A 24,458-nucleotide genomic window follows, 5' to 3' on the forward strand; every position below is an offset into this window, starting at 1 on the left:
TTCTACTAGCCTCTGTAAAGCTGGTTAAGTGGTCATAATCTTCTTAAACCTATTTTTGTCATGAGAAGTTCTCCTTTCTCCTTTGATTACAATAGATACTTTTGTTGGTTTCATAATCTTGACTGGCATCTCTGGTCTCTCATAACTTGTAGAATGAATTTTAAGGCCTTCCAGTTTTCACAAAATTAATTAAAAATTATTATGAAAAAATTATTTTAAAAAATTCTGAAAAAAGTAGTTAATCTGAAAAGAAAAAAAGAATTCTGCGAAATATTTCTTTCCTTAGATTAAGTAAGTTTTCTTCTGTGATTTTCATGAGAATATTTGCTGCACGTTTGGCCTTGATCTCTTCTTCTCCTTCTAAACTCAAAATTCATAGGTTTTGTGATTTGTAAAATCCTAGAGTTTCTACATGCTGTTTTCATAAGGTGTTTACTTGTTTTGTTGTGTTATTTTTTATTTAACATTTTCTTTAACTCTGTGATTGAATTTCTCAACCTTGTGTTCAAGACCTGAGTTCTTCCTTTCGCTTATTCTATTCTTTGAAGCTTTCCTCTGAATTTTTTAGTACCTTGATCTTCATTTTTTTAAAATTCTTTATTAATTACACTTTATTCACTTTGTATCTCTCCTGTGGTTCCCTCCCTCCTCCCATCCCAATCCCTCCCTTTCTCCCCCCTCTGCACGCATGCCCCTCTCCAAGTCCACTGATAAGGGAGGTCTTCTTTTCCTTCCTTCTGATCTTAGTCAATTAGGTCTCATCAGGAGTGGCCGCATTGTCTTTTGCTGTGGCCTGGTAATGCTGCTCTCCCCTCCAGGGGAGGTTATTAAAGAGCAGGCCAATCAGTTCATGTCAGAGACAGTCCCTGTTCCTATTACTATGGAACCCACTTAGACACTGAACTGCCATAGGCTACATCTGTGCAGGGGTTCTAGGTTATCTCAATGCATGGTCCTTGGTTGGAGTATCAGTCTCAGAAAAGACCCCTGTGCCCAGATTTTTTGGTTCTATTGCTCTCCTTGTGGAGTTCCTGTCCTCTCCAGATCTTACTGTTTCCTACTTCTTTCATAAGGTTTCCTGCACTCTTCCCAAAGGTTAGCCATAAGTCTCAGCATCTGCATTGATAGTCTGCAGGGCAGAGCCTTTCAGAGGTCCTCTGAGTCAGGATCCTGATTTGTTTCCTCTTTTCTCCTTCTTTTGACGTCCATCCTCTTTGCCTTTCTCAATAGAGATTGAGCATTTGAGCAAGAGAACTCCCTCTTGATTAGTTTCTTTAGGTGTACCGATTTTAGTAGGTTTATCCTATATGTGTATATGAGTGAGTATATAATTTTTTGAGTTGTGTTACATTTAGTCCTACATAGATTCTTTCTTCTTATTAGCTTATTTGTCCATCCTTTTGGGTTGTTTACATTATGTCATTCTAATACTGTCTTACAGAGGATCAGTTGACTCTACCTTGCTTAATTCCTTCTGTGTTAGTAATTCATGTTCTTGTCTTCCCTGTTCCTTCTGAACCACTCAGCACTGTTAAGAGTTAATCTGGTTCCAGTGCCTAGCCTTCCTTCCTGTTTTATTTTTGTTCCATTACTTTTGTTTCAATTTCTTTTTTTTTTTACACAGTATCAGATTCTAAACTCTGGTGTGGGATTATATATTATGATAGGAACAATAACCTATGGTTGTTCTTTTTTTTTTTTTACAGTTTATTTTTATTTTTTTTTAATTTTTATTTTTCTTTTTAGTTACAATTTGTTAACTCTGTGTCCCAGCTGTATCCCACTCCTTCATTCCCTCCCCCTCCCCAATTCCCTCCCTGGTCTCCTCCCTGCCCCTTTCCAAGTCCACTGATAGGGGAGGACCTCCTCCCCTTTCATTTGACCCTGTTTTATCAGGTATCTTCAAAGCTGACTTCAAAGTCGTCCTCTGTGGCCTAACAGGACTGCTCCTCCTCTGGGGGGGGGGGGGGAGTCAAAGAGCCTGCCCTTGAGATCCTGTTAGAAATAGTCCTTGTTCCCCTTACTTTGGAAAACTACTTGGTTACTGAGTTACCATGGGCCACATTCGAGCATAAGTTCTAGGTTATATCCATACATGGTTCTTGGTTGAGTGTCAGTCTCAGAAAAGACCCTGTGCCTGGATATATTTGGTACTTGTAGAGCTCCTATCCTTTCCATATCATACTAACTCCCCTTCTTTCATATGATTCCCTGCACTCTGCCAAGGTTTGGTTATGAGTCTTAGTGTCTGCTTTGAAACACTGCTAGGTAGAGTTCTTTCAGATGCCTTTTGTGGTAGACTCCTGTCATACATTCAATGCACATCCCATTTGTCTTTCTAAATGAGGATTGATCATCTTCACCCATGTCCAATTTCTTGATTATCTTCTTTAGGTGTGTAGATTTCACTATGTTTATCATATCTTGTAGGTCTATATAAGCGAGTATATACCAAGTTTGTCTGATTGTTCTTTTAACTGCTTTTCATATGTAGCAATGAGGGTGAACTATATGCTTTCCTTTTAATACTGCATTTTATGTTCACCATGATAGAAAGCACATGTGACATAATTTGAATCTAATTAAGATTTTTAAAGTTATTCCATGGGACAACATGTGATCTGTCCTGGAAAATGTCATTTGTGTTGCTGAGAAGAATGTGCAGTTTGCTGATTCTGGTATCTTCCTCTGCTACTCTGCAACTTACTTTTCACTTTAGGATCTTTTGTTGAACATCATATTCACAGATCAATGTTATTGAGATCCTAGGTTCCTTCTGCCTTTGCCTACATTTTTTGGATGCCAAGCCTTTCCTTGGTTATAGGCAGTGAAAATCTGAACTCTAGTATTGGTGCTCACACATCTGGTATTTGGCTGAATGATACTTCTTTCTATTCTCTCTTTTCTCATCAGGCTGTATTTGTCTGCTATTGTGTCTCTATCTCCATCTTTCACTCTCATTCCACTTCTCTGACTTAATAATTGACTCTGGAGCTCACAGAATATCTAGATTGCCTGCTCACCAGGCTCCTGGCATCTTTTTTTGTCTCTGCATCCCCAGTAGATTGATGAAAGGAGATAGAGGATATGAAAGAGCAAGTAGATATTACAACCAAATAAAAGGAATATTAAAATATGGAAAATTAAAATATGTTGTGAGGGTGATATACTTTATTCCAGGGGGAAAAAAACCCTCCTTAAAGCTGTGAAATATTAAACTCAGACCTCACTGACAGATATGAGATAATTTTTTTTTTAAATTTCTATAGTGAGGGAATCCCCAGAAGCTCATATAACATTGTACACTCTTTTCATTGATTTTGGTTGTGCACCAGAACTAAAGTAGACCCTATCACTGAAGAAACTACACACCTTGCTTGCAAGATAGAAGAGCCTGCTAACATGAAAGGAGGGCATCATATCATCTAGAACTGGAATTTCCAGATTGCTTTGAACTGCTATGTGGGTGCTAGAAACTGAAGCCAAATTCTCTATCCAAACAGTAAGCACTCTTAACTACCAAGTTATCCTTATTCTCCAACTCCCTGATTTTAACTTCTAAGTAAAAATAGCTTATTTTTATATGCATGTATGTGGAGTTGCCCACAGAGGCCATAGAACTGTAATAGATTTCCCTGGTTTTGGAATAATAGGCCATATGCTGGGAACTAAATTCAGGTCTTCTGCAGGAACAGTCAGCACTGATAACCCTGAGCCAGCTCTATCTCCTGTTACACTGTCTTACTTCCATTACACAGATTCTATTTTTTTAAGTTTTAAAGTGACAATGATTGTTCATACTCAATACTAAAGACCCAAGCCTAAATTTTTAATTTCCTTTTTGTAGTACCAAGAGTACTTTCATTCTGTGTTTCTAGTAAAGTTTTTCCTCTAAGTGTACACACACACACACACACACACACACACACACACACACACACACACATAGTCTTTTTATATATATATATAAATAATCAGAAACGGATTCCAGCTTCTCTACTGGAAACAGGTTGGGTAAGACTTTATGTTCATCCAAACCATCCATTTTATCTGAGACACAGCTGTTAGGGAAAGTATGCTGAGTCCCTATAGAAGGTTCCAGAAGCTTTGTGTGTTTGAAAGGCATTTAACATGCTCTGTTGACTTGTGGAACAGATGCTAAAGACTCACACACTACTTAAGGGCTGTTTGTAAAAGCTGACCACACTGTATATTCTCAAGGACCTAAACATCAAACTGAGCCATGACTCTGTTGACGAAGATATTAGGTATTCAAAGCTACCAAACAATAAAAAGAAGCTGTTCACAGTAAATGTGAAGTGACTGACCTGCATCTCTTCTAAGATTCAAATGTGAAATTTAGAAGTAATGCTTTCTATATCCACCTTACAAAATGCCCTTTAGCTACAATGTCTTTCGTTTCTGTGCCTGCTTGCCAAGTTTCCTTTCTCTTTCTGGAAGACTCCCTGAACTCGCATTTATGGCTGTCATTCAGATGTTACCAGTAACTGCATTTTTACCTCATGCTATACTAAGCTATAGATATTGAAGTAACTCTTTTCATAAAGACTGTGGTGGTTTGAATAGAAATGGCCAGCATAAGCTCTTTTGTGCAAATGTTTGACCATAAGTAGTGGAACTACCAAGAAGCATGGCCTTGTTGAACTTGGTTTGGTCTTGTTGGAGAAAGTGAGTCATTGTGGAGGTGGGCTTTGAGATTTTATAAGCTCAAGTCTGTCCAATGGTCATAGTCTTTATTTTGCTGCCTATCAATCAAAATTTAGAACTCTCAACTACATTTCCACCACCATGTTTGCATGTATGCAGCCATATTTCCCAACATGTTGCTAATGGACTAGACCTCTGAACCAACCCCAGTTTAAATATTTTCCGTTATAAGAGTTTCTGTGTTATATACTCACTTGTAAGTGGGTACTAGACCTATAAGAGAGGATAAGCATACTAAAATCTGTACACTTAAAGAATATACACTAGAGAGAGGACCCAGGGTAAGATGATCAATCCTCACTTAGAAAGACAAATCAGATGGACATTGGAAGTAGTAGAAAACCAATAACAGGACAGGAGCCTACCACTAAGGGCCTCTGAAAGACTCTACCTAGCAGTATATCAAAGCAGATACTGAGACTCATAACCAAAGCTTCAGCAGAGTGCAGGAAATCATATGAAAGAAGGGAGAGTTAGTATGACCTGGAGAGGACAGGAGTTCCAAAAATACCAAATATATCAGGGCACAGGGGTCTTTTATGAGACAGTTTCTGCAATCGAGGCTATGTATGGATATAACCTAGAACCCCAGCTCTGATGTAGCCCATGGTAGCTAAGTATCCAAGTAGGTACCCTAGTAAGCAGAACAGGGACTATTTCTGACATGATTGAATGGCGGGCTCTTTGACCTCCCCTCCCCCCAGAGGGAGGAACAAGCTTGCTAGGACACAGAGGAGGACATTGCAGCCAGTCCTGAAGATACCTGATAAGCTAAGGTCAGATGGAAGGGGAGGAGGACCTCCCCTATCAGTGGACTTCGAAAGGGGCAGGAAGGAGATGGAGGGAGAGTAGGATTGGAAGGGAATGAGGGAGCAGGCTACAGCTGGAATACAGAGAAAATAACCTGTGATTAATATAAAAAATAAAAATTATTAAAAAAAAATGATTTCTGTGTCATGGTGTCTTTTCACAACATTAAAATTAGACTTTGTAAGTAAGACCTAATTATTGTTTGGATTTCTTCAGTGTATGTGGTTATATCCCCCTTTTTGTTTCTGATTTTGTTGATTTGGATAGTTTCTCTCTGCCTTTGAGTTAGTTTGGCTAAGCGTTTGGCTATCTTGTTGATTTTCTCAAAGAACCAGCTCTTGGTTTCATTGATTCTTTGAATTGTTTTATTTGTTTCTAATTCATAGATTTCAGCCCTGAGTTTGATTATTTCCACCCATCTACTCCTCTTTGGTGTGTCTGCTTCTTCTTCTTCTTCTTCTTCTTCTTCTTCTTCTTCTTCTTCTTTTTTTTGTTTTTTTTTTTTTAGGGCTCTTAAGTGAGCCATTAAGTTGTTTGCATGAGATGTTTCGAACTTCTTTTTGCAGGCACTTAGTGCTATGAACTTTCTTCTTAGCACTGCTTTCATTGTGTCCCATAAGTTTGGGTATTTTGTATCTTCATTTTCATTGAATTCTAGGAAGTCTTTAATTTCTTTCTTTATTTCTTCTCTGACTCAGCCATCATTTAGAAGCAAGTTGTTCAGTTTCCATGTGTGTGTAGACTTTTTGCTATTTTTGTCATTAAGGTCCAGTTTTAGTCCATGGTGATCAGAGAGGATACAAGGGATTATTTCAATCTTCTTGCATCTGTTGAGGCTTGCTTTGTGACCAACTATATGGTCTATTTTGGAGAAGGTTCCATGAGGTGCTGAGAAGAAGGTAAATTCTTTTGAGTTTGTGTGAAAGGTTCTGTAGATGTCTGTGAGGTCCATTTAATTCAAGACCTTTGTCAGAGTTATTGTTTCTTTGTTTAATTTCTATTTTGTTGACCTGTCCTTTGTTGAAAGTGGGGTGTTGAAGTCTCCCACTATTAATGTGTGAAGGTCTATGTGTGGTTTAAGTTTTATTAAAGTTTTGCTTTTTTTTTTTTTTTTTTTTTTTACAAATGTGGATGCCCATAGATGTTAAGGATTATGATATCTTCCTGGTGGATTTTTCCTTTGATGAGTATGAAGTGTCCTTCTTTATCTCTTTTGATTGATTTGGATTGAAAATCTACTTTATTAGATATTAGAATGGCTGGCTACTCCTCCTTGCTTCTTGTGTCCATTTGCTTGGAAAACCATCTTCCAGCCCTTTACTCTCAGGTAATGTCTGTCTTTGTGATAGGAACAGGGACAGTCTCTGACATGAACTGATTTGGCCTTCTCTTTAATTACCTTCCCCTGAGGAAGAAGCAGCATTACCAGGTCACAGAGAAGACAATGCAGTCACTCCTGATGAGACCTAATTGACTAGGATCAGAAGGAAGGAAAAGAAGTCCTCCTCTATCAGTGGACTTGGGGAGGGGCATGCATTCAGAGGGTGGAGGAAGGGAGGGATTGGGACAGGGGGGATACAAAGTGAATAAAGTGTAATTAATAAAGAAAAAAATAAAATTGGAAAAAAAGATTAAAACAAAAAGAATCAGTTTGTTTCTGTGTATAACTGTCTATCCCTATGTGTGACTGTTATATGAGCCGTGTGTGTCTTTCCATGCAAATTCTCTCTCTCTCTCTCTCTCTCTCTCTCTCTCTCTCTCTCTATCTATCTATATATATATATATAATCTTTCTCTCTGTCTCCAACTCTGTGTATGTGTGTGTGTGCATATGTGCATATCTGATTCTGTACCTAAGAATACCTAAGCTTTACTCTCTATTTTTTGACAACATAGAAACCATCACATGGAGAAGAAATGCAAGACTTTAGATAAATATTTAGCAGAGTTTTACAAGGAATTACATCACTGCCTCTAACTGAGCCCAACTGAAGCAGACAACAAATACCATTATTTATAAATCAATATCTATAAAATGTTGCTTTTCTCCTTTATGATAGACTTTAGGAAATTGCTTTCAACTTTTGCATTTGTTCCTTTCAGCAAATGATACACATGCATTATTATGGGTCAGGAGCATAGAAGAGTACTTAACTTTAGACTGAAGCTATACATTAGCTTATGTTATAAAAGTTTATCAAGGCAACTAATAATGGTTGTTACATTGTTCTCTTAAATGCAGGTGAAGCAAACAGTAGGATAAAAGCCTTAAGTGACCTCAAGGCTATAATTACCTTTGTGTATAAGTCCATCAAAATAGCCAGTATCAGAGTTTAAGAGTTATTTTCAGCACAGTAGATGAATATAAGAATGTAATGTTAGGATATAGTGTAGCTCAGGATACAATATGTATAGTGGTCTTCTCTCCCTATTTTACAAATACCTAAAGACGTTGAGACTTTGTCTAGAAAATCATACACAGACTTCTGGGTGCTCAGATATCTCACCTGGGAAAGTCAACTCCCACAGTTTATAAACACTTTCAGGAAAGTGGCTGATTATGAAATTAACACGAAATAAAATAGCAATCCTCCTATATACAAATGATAAACAGCTTGAGAGAGAAATTAGAACAGCACTCTTCACAATAACCACAAATAATATTAAGTATATTTGTGTAACTCTAACCAAGCAAATGACAGATCTATTTGACAAAAATGTCAAGTCTCTGAAGAAAGAAACTGAAGAAGATACCAGAAGATGGAAAGATCTCCCATATTCATAAATCAGTAGGATTAACACAGTGAAAATGGCCATCTTACAAAAAGCAATGTACAGATTCAGTGAAATTCCGTTCAAGAAATCTCAATAATTGGCGAAGTCTGTGAGAGTGAATAACCTGGACTACTTGCTTTGTGAAGACATTCAATCTCAGATGAGAAGTACTTTTTCCTGGCCAGATCAAATCTTTATAAGTTTTGTTGGTAATCATCTTTTGTCGTTCACCATAGGTACATAAGCATAATCACATCCCCCACCTCAAAACTATTGCAGGTTTCCATTTTAATGTCAACACATCCTTATAGTGTATTGGTTGGCCTAGTTCTTCAGGTAATACCTTCCATTCATTTTTGAAAATCATTAAGCGTTTGCAAGTGGTCCCTAAAGATGTGCAACTTTTGTGGTCAAATTTTTTTTCTGACTGATTTTATAACACATATAACTGAGTGAATCTTCTCTTTGTATTTTTTTTTCCAGAGCAATCTATAGCCTCTAACTTGGTAAAATCCTTTGCTTTCTTAAAGACTTTCTCTAAAGTATCTGCATCAGAATCACTCTACAAAATATCATCCATGAAATGACATATGATAGATTGAGAAAATTGCTTACAAATTATTTCTAATGTTTTTTTCCACAAAATATTGATATAGAGTTGGACTATTGAAGATTTTTCTGTGGCAACATCATCTGGTGGTATCTTTTTATTGGACCGTTATTATCCAGAGTAGATACCAAGAAAGCAGCCCTTTCCCTATTCTGTTCATGCAAAGGGTTTTGTGAAAAAGCAATCTTTGAAGTCAATTATTATTATAGGTCATAATTTAGGAAACAAAGAAGGTAAAGGAAGTCCAAGCTGTAAAGGACCAGTTGGTTGAATTACTCTGACTGTTTTTGAATTTTTTATCATCCTCCATTTTCCTGATTTCTTTTTTTTTTTTTTTAACAACAAACACGGGGGAATAATATGGGCTTGTAGCCTCTTTTATATGTTGATCCTCCAGATGCTCTTGTACCAGTTGTTCAAGTTCATGCAATTTTTCTTTTGTTACAGGCCTCTGCTCTTGCCACAGAGGTCTGTTTGATATCCATTTCAGGAGAAAGGGTGTTGGTATTTCATCAGTGTCCACTTTTATAAATTATGAAACTCAATTCCTGTAATGTCCTGTGTTTGGGCAATGGGCTAGATCACCCCTATAAATACCTTCTCCGGGATCATCAACCATATCATCTCGAATTTCCTCATTTGTTGTCGCTGGGATTGCAGGAATATTAATTTGAGTACTGCACTGTTGTATAAGATCTTATAACATAAATTTAAATGTATCTCAGCCACATAATGTCTCAAATTACCTGTTTGGTCTTCTGGTCCTACACATTTAATCCATTGGATTCTTTGTCTTATTTGTTATAATTTACCAATTCCTATAAACTGTATAAACCATCTGAAGTGACCTATTTAGATTCCAAGACTTTTGGGAAAGTATGCTGACATCAGCTTCTGTATTCACTAAACCTACTTCAGCACCGTTCATTTATACCACAAATTTTGGTCTGTGGTCATTAACCACTGTTCACCAGAACACATGTTTTCCAATACTCCCCAAAGCCCCTGAAGCTACCTTGCCCTTGATGTAGGGAAAGAGTAACGGCTGGGCAATTCTATACCCTGCATTAATTTGCATCTCCTTTTTCACGTACACCATGATTTTAATTTCTTCCTAGGAATCTCCTCTATGAAACCCGGATAAACCCTTAAGAAGTTAATTCATTTCTTCCAAGATTATTTTTACTGTTCCTGAAGGTAAAGAACCATAAATACCAGTGGTTATCTTATAACATTCAACATTTGGGAGTGTATAAGAGGTGGATCTGTGTCCAGACCAAAGCTCCAATGCCTTTGGTAGTATGTATTAGATCATCCATACTTAATTTTGATTCTCCTGCCCACTTGGCACCTCCCAGCTGAAAGCAAGAAGATTGCTTGCATTGTTTATTATATGACCTAGAGTTGACAGGACCCTTTGTTTGTTTCCAAATGATAAGAGTTTACCTTTTATGTCTCCTTTGGGCTTACAATCCCTAGTCCAATGTTTTTTCTTGTCACAATGGCTACAGAACACTGGAAGCTTTTGCATTCGATTGTATCCAGAAACTGCTTGTTCTCTTATGAATGCCATTTTCTTCAGAGTCAATGCACATGCTATTTTGAACTCTGAAGCTTCTAGTATTAGACTTTCTTTGGAAATAGCCTAATTCACCACATTTATGACATTATAATATTTTGATTTCTGAGATTTCTAGCTACTACTTGTACAATGATATTTGCATTATGCTTCTGAGCACACATGCAAGTTTTTCCCTTATCCATTCATCTTTTGGTTCTCCTCATACGTATTATGTTCTTATTACTCTGTTAGATTCATTATTTGAATGTTCAAATACCAAGGTCTCTACCACCAACTTTCTGCTTTCAGGATCTGGTAGGGATCTGTTGACAGCTGAAGTCAATCTCTATAAAAGTTTAGTGAAGGCTTCTCCGGGTCCATGTATTACCTTAATAAACGAGGTGGATTATTTTTCCCAGCTTCTCAACCATGTTCCAAGCTCTTAACACTGCAGCATGACATGTCCAAATATGACATTATCAGACAAGATTTGCTCTTGTAAATCAACATAATGTTCTTCACGAAGCAGTTGGCCTTAAACAATATATATATACCCTCTGCTATATTATTTTGTTCTATTTTTATGGCTTTATCTCTCTACCAAAATAACGATTTTAATTGTTGACCAGCTAGAGCAGCTGACACTGAACTTTTCCAGTCTTGGGGGATAAGCCCGTTTTGCATAGTCCACTTATTTAATACATGTTTAATGAATAGTGACTGCATCCCATACCTTAAAATGGACTCTTTTTTTTCAGTTTTTATTTTTTTAATTTAATTTGATTTTTTATTATTAGTTACATTTTATTAACTCTGTATCACAGCTCTATCCCCCTCCCTCATTTCCTCCCAATCCCACCCTCCCTACCTCATCTCCTTCCTGCCCCTTTCTAAGTCCACTGATTGGGGAGAACCTCCTCCCCTTTCGTCTGACCCTGTTTTTTTTTTAACTTTTATTAATTACACTTTATTCATTTTGTATCCCCCATAAGCCCCTCCCTCCTCCCCTCCCCCCCTTCTGCATGCATGCCCCTCCCCAAGTCCACTGATGGGGAAGGTCCTCCTCTCCTTCTTTCTGATCTTAGTCTATCAGTTCTCATCAGAAGTGGCTGCATTGTCAGGGTTCTACGTTATCTCCACCGATAGTCCTTGCTTGGAGTATGAGTCTCTGGGAAGTTCTCTGTGTTCAAATTTTCTTGTTCTGTTGCTCTCCTTGTGGAGTTCCTGTCCTCTCCAGCTCTTACTATTTCCCACTTCTTACATAAAATTCCATTCACTCTGCCCGTCAGTTGGCCACCAGGCTCAGCATCTGCTTTGACAGTCTGCACAGCAGAGGCTTTCAGAGGCCCTGTGTGGCAGGTTCCTAGGTTGTTTCCTGTTTTCTCTTTCTTCTGATGCCCATCCTCTTTGCCTTTCGGGATGGGGATTGAACATTTTAGTTAGGGTCCTCTCTTTTGCTTAGTTTGTTTAGATGCACAGATTTTAGTGGGTTTATTCTATATTGTATGTTTATATGAGTGAGTATATACCATGTGTGTCTTTTTGCTTCTGGGACAACTCACGCAGGATGATCCTTTCCAGGTCCCACCATTTACCTGCAAATTTTTTGATTTCCTTATTTTTCATTGCTGAGTAATACTCCATTGTATAGATGTACCACAATTTCTGCATCCATTCTTCAGTTGAGGGGCATCTGGTCTGTTTCCAGCTTCTGGCTATTACAAATAAAGCTGCTACAAACATGGTTGAGCAACTGTCTTTTTTGTGTACTTGAGCCTCGTTTGGGTATATGCCTAGGAGTGGTATGGCTGGATCTTGAGGAAGCGCTATTCCTAGTTGTCTGAGAAAGTGCCAGATTGATTTCCAGAGTGGTTGTACAAGTTTACGACTCTTAAATACAAAATGAATAAAGCGTAATTAATAAAAAATAAAAAAGTTAAAAAAATAGACTCTTAAAATGTTTTAAATCTAGCAAATCCATTGGAAAATAAGTCATCTCATAAACTTCACCACCATCATTAGCTGTCATATGCTGCACAAACACTGGAAAATCTGAGGGTACCTATATAGGTCCTAGACAACTCCTCTGGTGGTGCACTTGGCTAGACAGTATCCTGATTACTATGCACAGCCTTCTGCTGTTCCTGGCCCCTTGACTCACAAATTGTACTGGGTCTCTCATAACAAAAGTGCATAGAGCAAGGAGAGGTGGTAGCCTACTTTCCAGCCTAGTTTCCTTTCCTCTTTTATGGTGTGGGAAATTTCCTGAGTCTGACACCAATCCTGAACCCTGTTGTTCTCCTCACAATGGTTACTTTTTCTTTCCAAGCATCTCAACCTTTATTTGCAAACTCTCTAGGTGCATAGCCAATCTGCCTTCCTTTCTAACTCCAGAGAATTTAGTGATCCTTCTGAGTTTTCAGCTTTCATCCAATCTTTTCAAAATGGAATATATGAAGGCTACAACAAAAAACAGAAAATCCCCCTCTAGGAACAAAACAGGAGACTGCCCAGTAGCAATAGCCACTCTCTTGCCAACCTACTTAAGCAAGATTGCCAACCCATCAATGCCTGACAATTCCTCCACTACATTAATAGTGAAGTTACCTACTGTTTCTAAGCCATGGCTGAGTGCCACTTGTACACTTAGATTTTTCATCTACCCTACTTTCTTTAGGGTTCTTAAATGCTTATACCAGCCTTCCACCCACTGACCAGAAGTAAGGGAGAAAGAAAATTATTGGGGGTAGGGATTTATATACATTTTTAGATGTAATCCATGGCAGTTTAGTGTCCAAGTGGGTTACATAGTAATGAGAAGAGGGAGTGCCCCCGACACAATCTGATAGGCCTGCTCTTTGATCACCTCCTCCTGAGGGGAGAGCAGTCTTACCAGGCCACAGAAGATGACAATGCAGCCACTCCTGATGTGATCTGATAGACTAAGATCAGAAGGAAGGAGAGGAGGACCTCCCTTATTGGTAAACTTGGGAGGGGCATGCATGAAGAAGTGGGAGGAAGGGTGAGACTGGGAGGGGAGAAGGGAAGGGCTTATGGGGGAATAAAAAGTGAATAAAGTGTAATTAATAAAATTAAATTAAATAAAAAAAACTCAAGTGACCACACATGCTGCCAAGGATGGGTAGAAAGCAGAAAATTCCTCCATTGCTTGCTGGTGGGAATGCAAACTTGCATAACCATTTTTGAAACCAATTTGGCGCTTTCTCAAAATTTGTGAATAATGCCAGCTAAAGACCCAGCTTTACCACTCCTGAGCTTTATCTGAAAGATGCTCAACCATACAGCAAGGCATTCCTGAATTATGCTCATAGCAGCTTTTTTTTATCATGTCCAGAATCTGGAAACAACATAGATGTCCCTCAACAGAAGAATGGATACAGGAGTTGTGGTACATTTACACAATAGATTACTACTCAGCTATTAAAAACAAAGAAATCATGAAATTTTCAGGCAAATGGATTAAACTAGAAAAGATCATCCTGAGTGAGGTAATCCAGAACCAGAAAGACATACAATGTGTATACTCACTTATATGCAGATATTAGCCATATAGTATAGGATAACCATACTAAAATCAACAGACCTAAAGAAGCTAAACAAAAAGGAGGACCCTAGAAAAGATGCTTGATTCTCATTCAGAATGTTCAACAGGAGAGATATCAGAAGGCTTTGAAGAGAGGGAACAGGACAGGAGTTTACCATAGATGTCTTCTAAAATACTCTATTCAACAGGGAGTTGAAACAGATGCAGAGACTCACAGCCAGTCTTTGGACAGATCTCAGAAAGTCTTATGAATAAGGGGGGATAGAAGGACACAACAGTCCCAAATGCATGTCATTACCATTAGTACCACAATCAAAATCCAGATTTGAACAGAAGAAAAATCATTTTTCGGGTTGTAGACCTTGGGGCACAGCACATTCATCTGTCCAGTGGCAATGTCTGTAGATTTGCAACTGCAGATTGCTCATTTGGAAGCTACGGATGATAAAGGCCTCTATCAACACTGACATAAATCCCAAGCTGTCATCACAGCCACCCCACCCACACAAAACAGCTATTCAAATTTCCATCTGAGAAGAATTAACTCACATTGAATCAGAGTAAGTTCTGGGACAAATAAATGGTTTTGAATAGAGAATACCATGACAAGTAAAATAGCTGGAGATATTAGAAAGCTGTTTTTAGTAAACCACAGTAGTCTCCAAGGGAGTAAAATGAAAGTACTAGTTGGATGCATGTCTCTTATTTTTCCTTTTTCTTTGTATCTGAGAGCCTGTACTGCATTTATAACTGCTTGAGCTTTGATTCAATTAGGATTGACAAGATTGATGTCCTAGGGATTCAGAGAGCCCTGCTCGTGACTATATACTGCTGCTGGGGCATAAAGTATAAAGATAACTAATAAAAAATAAAAGACTTAGAGAAAAATGTCATTCCATGTCAATGGTTTTAGGACAGGTTGGAAAACAGCAATGATCTTGTTTATATGACTTCCTGTCCATGTTAAAAGTGATAGCATGGGGGAGAGAAAGAAATCAGGAAGAAGGAAGAAAAATGGAGATGAGCAAATGAAGAGTTGCAAAGAGACAATGGGTAAAGAAAGATGAGGCAGGTGAAAATGGGAAGGGATGAGGAGAAAAAAGAAAGGGGGATCCCACAAAGATAAGGATAGCATATGACTGTATTTTTATTAAATATTTTCTGTGTGTACTATCTAGACCATATGTCATCACTTTCCAACTGATAGATTTTTAAATATTTACTATTTAGTAACAGAGTCCCATGTAGTCTTAGCGCTCCTTAAGCTAATTATATAGCGAACAAACCCTTGATCTTCTGATCCTTCTACTTCTACATATACCAATGGGGATCAAATCCTGGTCCTCATACACTGTAGACAAATATTTTTTTATCAAGGGAACTCCATTCCCATTTCCTTCATTTATGGGAGGAAGCTTATTTTCCTATGTAATGTCTTCACTTTCTATGATGAAAGGTGATGGGGTGTGATCTAAAAGTTGGCCAATCAGCCAGCTTTTTTTGGAGAGGAGAGGGCACTGAAGTCTATATCACAAAGAAGAAAGTTAAAAAAAATCCAATAAAACACACACGCACACACACACACACACACACACACACACCACATTTTATATATTTCAAGAACAAAAGTCCCAGGGAGAAGATGAGAGGGGGAGGGTAGGATTGGGAGGGAATGGGGGAGCAGGATGCAGCTGGGATGCAAAGTTAATAAACTGTAACTAATATTAAAAAAATTTAAAAAGTCCATTTAAATTGCTTCAGAACCAGAAGGGGAGAGAACAGGTTTCTCAAAAATCTTAAGAAATTTATCTTTTAGACCATCATCAGACTTGGGTTTTATCTCAAGAGCAATGGGGGCTGCTACCTGGTGAGATTTGAGGACTTATTCTTTAACTAAAAATTTCTAGTAAATGTGCAGAGATAAGATTAAGGGGATCAATATTTGAGTAATCAATAGTTATCTGACAAAGGAGAACACTTTCATTTATGCCTCTGTTGGAGAAATCTACCAAATTTTAAAGAATAAATGCCACCAATCCTGATAGGAATCCAGTTGTCAAACCGCCCGTTTAAAGGTGAATGGATAAATAAAGCCTGGAACATTCAGACATTGTTCACTGTTAAAATGTGAAAATTGGGGCTCGGAGATGCTCAGATGTTAAGAAGAGTTACTGCTCTTCCAGAGGATACAAGTTCCATTCTCATTACCCATGTTGACAGGCTCACAACTGCCCCCACAAACTATCTCTATAGTAGATGACTTCCTTCACTGTATCCTCATTGGACTTTGTGGCAATGTATCCTGTGCGCATATACACAAACACACACACACACACACACACACACACTCACACACACACAAACACACAAACACACACACACTTAACAAGTTAAAAAAATCTTTGAAAAAAAATATGAAAGCTACAACAATTTCAGGCATTATTCTGAGTTGACAAATTTAAACAAATATTGTAAGGACAAAAATATTGTCTAATCCTGTTTGTATAGGATATTCAGGTGTTCAGAGTAGTCAAAACCTTAGAGATGGCAACTTGAATGTAGGTGGTAAGGGAATGTGTGTGTTGGGGAAGGCAATGAGCAGTTACTACTTAATACAGTATCATATTTATAAGATGAGAATAAGAATTCTTGTGGCAATGGACAGTATTGGTGTCTTCACAACATCAGTAATAGACTTGATGCCACTGAAGCATGCACTTAAAATAGGAAAGGGAGAGATGGCTTAATGATTATAAGCACTTCCTGCCCTTGCAGACAATCTGAATACGGTTCTCAGTAGCCATCTCAGGTGGTCACAACCATCTGTAGCTGTAGCTCAACTGACTTACCTCACTCTCTGGCCTTCAAGGGCACCTGTATTTATGTGGGGCACACATACCTTAAAAACAGCTAAGATGTTAAATTTTATGGTATGTGGATTCATCCCCCATGGTTACAAAATAGAAGCAATGTTGACTTGGAGTCAAATAAAGAGATTCATAGCTTCACTACAGTCACTGTGAGCCTTGTGGCCCTTAGAAAACCCCTCAAAGTCTCATGGTTTTACTTCTTCAACATAAAAAATGAAACAAAAATTAGCTCTTGTAAAGACCTAATGAGCATCTTCTGTGTACCATGCCTAGAAATAGAACGTTGCACTAATAAGGGATCATTAATCATTAAAAACAAAGGAATCATATGGATTCAAGCCAAAAGACAGATGTTGAGATGGCTTGGCAGGTAGAGTAACTTGCCACCAAGCCTAATGACCTTATTCTTGTCCTGGGACCCAGAAGATGGAGAGGAAAAACAGACTTTCTCACATTGTCCTTTGACTTCTTACCTATGGTATTACACATGCACACACATGCACACACATACATCAACTAAGTTAATAAATAAAAATTTAAAGTTTTTTAAAGCCAAAATATTTCATCTTTTAACTTAAAATAGTGCATGACTTAAGCAGACACTAGTGATGGTTGTATAGTCTGCACAAAATATGATGAAAGCTGCCTAAAATTTGTAAATTATAAGACAGAGTATTAGGTCTCATCCACACCACAGGTATATTATATTGTCTTTGAAGCCAAGCTATCCCTTTGTAAATATGGTGTTGCTATAGTCTAGGATTCTACGTTTTTTCTGGGTTGACAAAATTATTAAAAACAGAGAAAGTTCAAAGCAAAACAAAATTAAGTTTTATTGACAGACATTTTGGCTCTCTGGATAGAGGGCGGCACAAGAGCTAGGAAACCTCAGAGGTCAAGGTAGAATCAGGTTTGCCATGGTTTCAACTACTCTTTTCCAGTTATTCCCTTCCTCTTAAAGTGTTTATGGTACACTCTCCAACAAGAAGTGTGGGTACTTCACTTCTGTCCACATGTGTCTAAGATGGTCCTCTGTCTTCATACACAAGCATGGAAATACCCACAATAAGGTCTTTATTAAGGCATGAGAACAGAAGTGCCTGTTGCTTCCACACCCTTTTTCTCTGTAGTGTAATTGGGGAAACAAAGACTTGGTATGAGTAAGGAAAACCTGATCTGTTTTATTTCTTTCTTTTCTTCTGAAATCCCAGAATAGCATCCTGCTCACAGAGTGATCTCTCAGCTACAGACAGAAACTTTTCTTACAAGGAAAAAGGTAAGAATGACAGTTGCAGTTGATAATGTGCTCAATCTGTGTCTGACTGGCATATTCATTCTGTGGCTTACTTTAACCATCCGACAACCTTTTAACATATTACTCTCTGTACTTGCTGATAATATCAGACGTTATCGAGTTCTTATCAGGTTAACTAAGTAACAGATAGTGAACAAGAAATTAGAGTGGTATTTGATATGAATGTAAACACATAATATAAAAAGCAAACTACAAAAATATCAGTTATAAGGAAATGAAATAAAAAGAAAGAGATTTCTAAATTTTTTCCATCTAGAGTTTGCTAGGTTGTGGCACAGAATCCCTAAAACTGACTTTACTATAGGTACTTATTACTATGAACTGAAGAATGAACACATGAAGATAATTGAGTATTATATTCCTGAGGCTTTTATGCTACTCTATCCTAATATTTGAGTCATGTAGTTTTAAATCAAAAGATGTATTTTGACTCTTTTTTTAGGAGATTCAGACAGTCAGTCCTAGGTAGGAGTGGAAGAGCCAGGAAGCAGGAGGGAGAAATGTAAGAGGAGGATAGGCATAGCCCACAAGATCCTGTCCTTGGTGATGTACTTCTTCTAGCTTGGCCTCATTCTTTGCCTTTTACCAACTGCTGGTAATGACAGCATATGCATTCACAAGGGATTGATGTGGACTAAGGATTTAGCTTGGTGGTAACATGTTTATGTAATGTGTACAGTGCCCTGGGTTCAATCCCTAGCATAAAATAACAATGTGGAGAGACATAGAGAGACAGAGACAGAGACAGAGAGAGAAAGAAATCTATTCATTGTTGTTCAGTGTGGCTCAGAGAATTATCTATGTCATCCAAAATTTTAGTTTTGAATGAGTGCATTTCTAAAGCATACAGCAAACCAAAGTGAAATATTAATAAGTGATATATATATATATATATATATATATATGATAGCTATATGTTAAATAGATGATAGACAGATATTAGATAGACGGTAGATAGATGGATAGATAGCTAGATAGCTAGACAGATATGGATAGATGCATAGAAAAATCAAATCTGCCTATCAAAACAGTAAGCTAAAATCAGCACATAAACCCCTCTGAGGCTGTCAGCTGGAGTTTGAGATAGAGGAGGTTTTAGGACAGAATAGACTCTCTTGTCCAATGATGCTTCCAAATAAGAAATCTTCCACCAACAAATGGAGGTGACATCATAAAATCGGGTGTTCAAATATCCAAAAGAAACTGACTGAAGAAGTTAAGGTCATCAGCTGGAGTTTCCAATTGAGTTTTCTCTCTGTACCTGAGTTCTCCATAGTTGACCTCCCACTTTCTCTGTCTCCCTCTATACAATGGGCTACATTAGAGCCTTCTAACAGCAATGGAAAGTGTTATGTCTGTTTTCAGGAACACAATGGTTGTCTTTCCTCAAACCATTTTGTTTTCTTCCTTCCCTCTCACAGAGATGGGGAACAGGGGACATATGTTCCCCAGACAAGGGCTTAGTGGAAATTGGTGACAAACATGTTTGGATCTGAAATTGAGGACAGGTCACAGTGCTACTTTGAGACCTATCTTCTTAATGAGCTAAAACAGCACAGAACAGTTTACCAGTTTAAGAGATATTACATTTGTGATCTAATTGTCTCGAAAATGTCAACATGGGCATACACTATGGCATGACCTCTAAATTTCCTAGGTGTTTCTCAGTTCATTCAAGTTGACAGTATCAATTGTCACAAAATTGTTTTTACTTGAGTGACATAAAGACTTCAGAAGAACTTCCCTTAAATTACTGACTGACATTTCAAATAACATACTTTCAAATGCTTTTCTTACTAGTGTTATGTCAAATATTTTGTCCTTGCCTTTGGCTATTGGAAAGGTCAGGGGCATACTTTTGATTCAGCATTGACATGCAATGCATATATCTTTCTTCCATTTAAGTATTTCATTTTTGTTTGCTTTTGTTGTTATATCTTTTTAATTTATTTACATGTATATAGATATCCATACCAAAAGCTCAAAATTTTTTCAAAAAATTTACTTTTTAAACTTTTATTAATTATATTTTATTCACTTTGTATCTCCCCTGTAGCTCCCTCCGTCCTCCCCTCCCAATTCCACCCTCTATCCCCCTTCTCCACTCATGCCCTTCCCCAAGTCTACTAACAGGGGAGGTCTTTCTCTCCTTCCTTCTGACCCTAGGCTATCAGGTCTCATCAGGAGTGGCTGCATTATCTTCCGCTGTGGCCTGGTAAGGCTGCTCCCTCCTCAGGAGTAGGTGATCAAAAGCAGGCCAATCATTTCACGTCTCAGAGACAGTCCCTGTTCCCATTACTATGGAATCCAATTGGACATTGAACTGCCATGGGCTACATCTATGCAGGGGTTCTAGGTTATCTCCATGAATGGTCCTTGGTTGGAGTATCAGTCTCAGAAAAAAACCCTTTGCCCAGACTTTTTGGCTCTGTTGCTCACCTTTTGGAAATAGTAAGCTTAAAATTTTAGTAGTTATATGAATGCATACATAACTTTGAAAACTATTTTATTTTTCTATAATAACTAAGAATATATGCACATGCAAGCAAATACTATGAGTCATTAGATGATTGTTTTAAAACAAAAGCATAAAATGACTCAAGTATATGGCATCACGATGAGTTTTTTTTATGCTGCCTGGGTCAGAGAAGCAACAGAAGAAGTGAAAGAGCAAATAATTATGATGAATTATGTCATGGTTAAACTTACATGTTTCTTTTGTTTAAGTTTCAGAGTCAGCTTTACTGATGTGATAGATGCTCACTGACTCAAGAAACTCAATAGTAAGAAAATATTCCCTGTTTGGCAAAGAATGCAGATATTCTTCAAATAAAGGCATACCAATTAATAGTTTGGCCACCACCAGAGCAAATGACATCTGCTGAAATCAGGGCAGTCGCTGCCAGCTGAAGTGCCCTACTCCCCACTGACTGATAGCAGGATCCCTGCTGCAAATTTTGGCAGTCTCCAGCTGGTCAGGTGAAGACCATACCAGTAATAAGAACAGATTCCAAATGGTCAAGTATAGGTCACACTACTGAGGAGAGCAGAGACCTCATGCTACACCAAAGGCCAAGAAAGCTGCTAGAAGTCAAGCCCCAAATGTTTTTAGACTCCTTGGGGGTTCTGAGGTAAAGCAGGTTGCCAGAAACCCTGGCCAAAAAGGCCAGAAGAAAAATGTCTAAATAGAAGATGAAGAACAAAGCACTGGTCTAACAAAGAAAAACTTAGAAATAAGCACCTAGAACTATAATCATCTAAAATTCAGATGCCTAAATGCCAGTGTAAGAAGAAAATCAACAGTAGCCAGGACAATATGGCACTACAAGAGCCCATCTAGTCTATGACAGCAAGACCTGTATATTACAATGCAGCAAAAGCACAAGAAAATGACCTTAAAATCAACTTCATGAAAAAGATCAGGTCCTTAAAGAATAGATGCAAAAAATTCTTTAAAGAAATGGAGGAAAGGGAAATTTAAAAATTGGAGGAAAACAATAACTTCTTTAAGGAATGCCAAAAAATAAAAAAAAAAAAGCCTAGGGGAAAAAAAAAAAAAACAACAACAAAAAAAACAACAACAAACAGGTGATGGGAACTGTTAAAGACCAGAAAATTGAAATAGAAGCAACAAAGAAAACACAAAATGAGGTAATTTTGGAAATAGAAAATCTAGGAAAGCAAACAGGAACCACAGATGCAAGCATCACCAACAGAATATAAGAAATAAAAGAAAGAATTGCACTGGCTGAAGATATGATAGAAAAAACACATACACTGGTAAAAGAAAATGTTAAATCTAAAAAGTTACTGACATAAAACATCCAGGAAATCTGGGACACTATGAAAATACCAATTCTAAGAATAATAGTGATAGAAGACTCCCAGCTCAAAGGCCCAGAAAATATGTTTAACAGAAGCATAAAAGAAAATTTCACTAAATTCAAAATAGATGCTTATGAATTTACAGAAAACTTAAAGAACACCACATAGATTGGAACAGAAAGAACAGTTTCCCATGCTGCATTACAATCAAAATACTATGTCAACAAATAAAGGAGGAATATTAATAGCAGCTATGGAAAGTAAGCACAGAAATAATAGTACTAATAGAAATTATGACTCAAATGGACTTAACAGATATCTACAGAATAGTTCATCCAAATAGAAAATAATGTACCTTCTTAGCATCTTATGAAACCTTCAAATTTGATCACATATTCAGCAATGTCAACAGAAACAAGAAAATGGAAATAACCCCATATATCTTATCAGAAGACAGTTGATTAAAGCTGGCCTTCAATAACAACAGAAACAACAGAAAGCCTACAAACTCATGGAAATTGAACAACTCAATACTGACTGAATGACTGCTAGATCAAGATGGAAATAAAGAAAAAAATAAAGACTTCCTAGACCTCAATGAAGATAAATTCATAGCAAATCTATAATTACAGGATGTAATAGAAGCAGTGCTAGGAGAAAAGTGCATTACGGTAAGAGCCTTCATAAATGAATTAGTGAGAGCTAATACTAAGGACTTAACACCTGAAGGCTCTAGAACAATAAGAATCAAACATACCCAGGAGGACAAGATGGCAAGAAATAATTAAAGTCAGCTGAAATCAATAAAAGAGAAAAAAAAAAGCATGGGGAGAGAACAATACAAATAATCAATAAAGTGTTGGTTCATTAAGAAAAATCAATACAATTGAAAAACCCTTATCTAAACTAACTAAAAGGTAGAAAGAAAATATCCAAATTAATAAAAACAGAAATTAAAATGGGACATATCAGGAGACACTGAGAACATTTGAAGAATCATTGAATCATTAGGTCTTGCTTCAAGAATCTGTACTCCATTAAATTTCAAAATTTAAAAGAATGAGTAATTTTCTAGATAGATACCACATATCAATGTTAAATCATTACCAGATGAACAATATAAATAGATCTATAACCCCTAAGGAAACAGAAGAAGTAATTAAAAGTGTCCCCTTCACACCAAAAAAAATAAAAAATAATAATAAAAAAAAAAAGCCCAGGGCCAGATGATTTCAGTGCAGAAGTCTATCAGACCTTCAAAGAAGAGTTGATACCAAAACTCCTCAAATTATTTACAAAATAGAAAGTGAAGGAACTTTGCTAAACTCATTTTATGAGGCCACAGTCCCCTGAGATTCCTAATCCACAAGAAGTATCAATAAAGAAAGAAAAATTTAGACCAATTTCTCTCATGAATATTGCTGCCAAAATACTCAATAACATATTTGCAAATCAAATCCAAAAACATATAACATCAAATTAAATGGAGAGAAACTCAAAGCAATTGCACTAAAATCACGGCCAAGACAAGGCTATCCACTCTTCTCATACGTATTCATATTCGACTTGAAGTTTTAGCTAGAGCAATAAGACAACTAAAGAAGACCGAGGAGATACAAATTTGAAAGGACAAAGTAAATGAGTTATCAGTACTTGCAGATGATGTGGTAGTATAAATAAATAACCCCCATAATTCTACCAAGTAACTCCTACATCTGACCAAAAAGAAAAATTCAACAAAGTGGCTGAATATAAAAATAACTTAGAAAATTTATAGCCTTCCTATATATAAATGATAAATGGGCTGAGGAAGAAAACAGGGAAACAACACAATTCACAATAACTACAAGTAACATAAAATATCATGTTGTTACTATAGCTAATTAAGCAAAAGACCTGTATGAGAAGAATCTCAAGTCTCTGAAGAAAGAAACTGGAAAAAATATATCGGAAGAAGGAAAGATCTCTCATGATCATGGATGGGCAAAATTAACATACTATTTGAGTAACATGGCCATCTTACCAAAAACATTGATTCAATGCAATTCCCACCGAAGTTCCAACACAGTTCTTTAGAGACTTAGAAAGAATAACACTCAACTTTATATGGAAAAAATAACCAAAAAGCTCAGTATAGCTAAAACAATCATGTAAAATAAAAGAACTTCAGTAAATATTACCATTGCTGATTTCAAACTGTACTATAGAGCATTAGGGATTTAAAAAATGCATGATACTTGTATAAAAACACACAGGTTGATCAATGGAATTAAATAGATGATAGCCATAAATTCACAAACTTATGGCCATGTGATTTATGGTAAAGCAGCCAGAATTTTATAATTGGAAAAAAAAGAAAGAAAGAAAGAAAGAAAGAAAGAAAGAAAGAAAGAAAGAAA

This window comes from Psammomys obesus, unplaced genomic scaffold, assembly GCF_907164565.1.
Source record: "Psammomys obesus unplaced genomic scaffold, mPsaObe1.curated_primary_1811, whole genome shotgun sequence".
Lineage (NCBI taxonomy): Eukaryota > Metazoa > Chordata > Mammalia > Rodentia > Muridae > Psammomys > Psammomys obesus.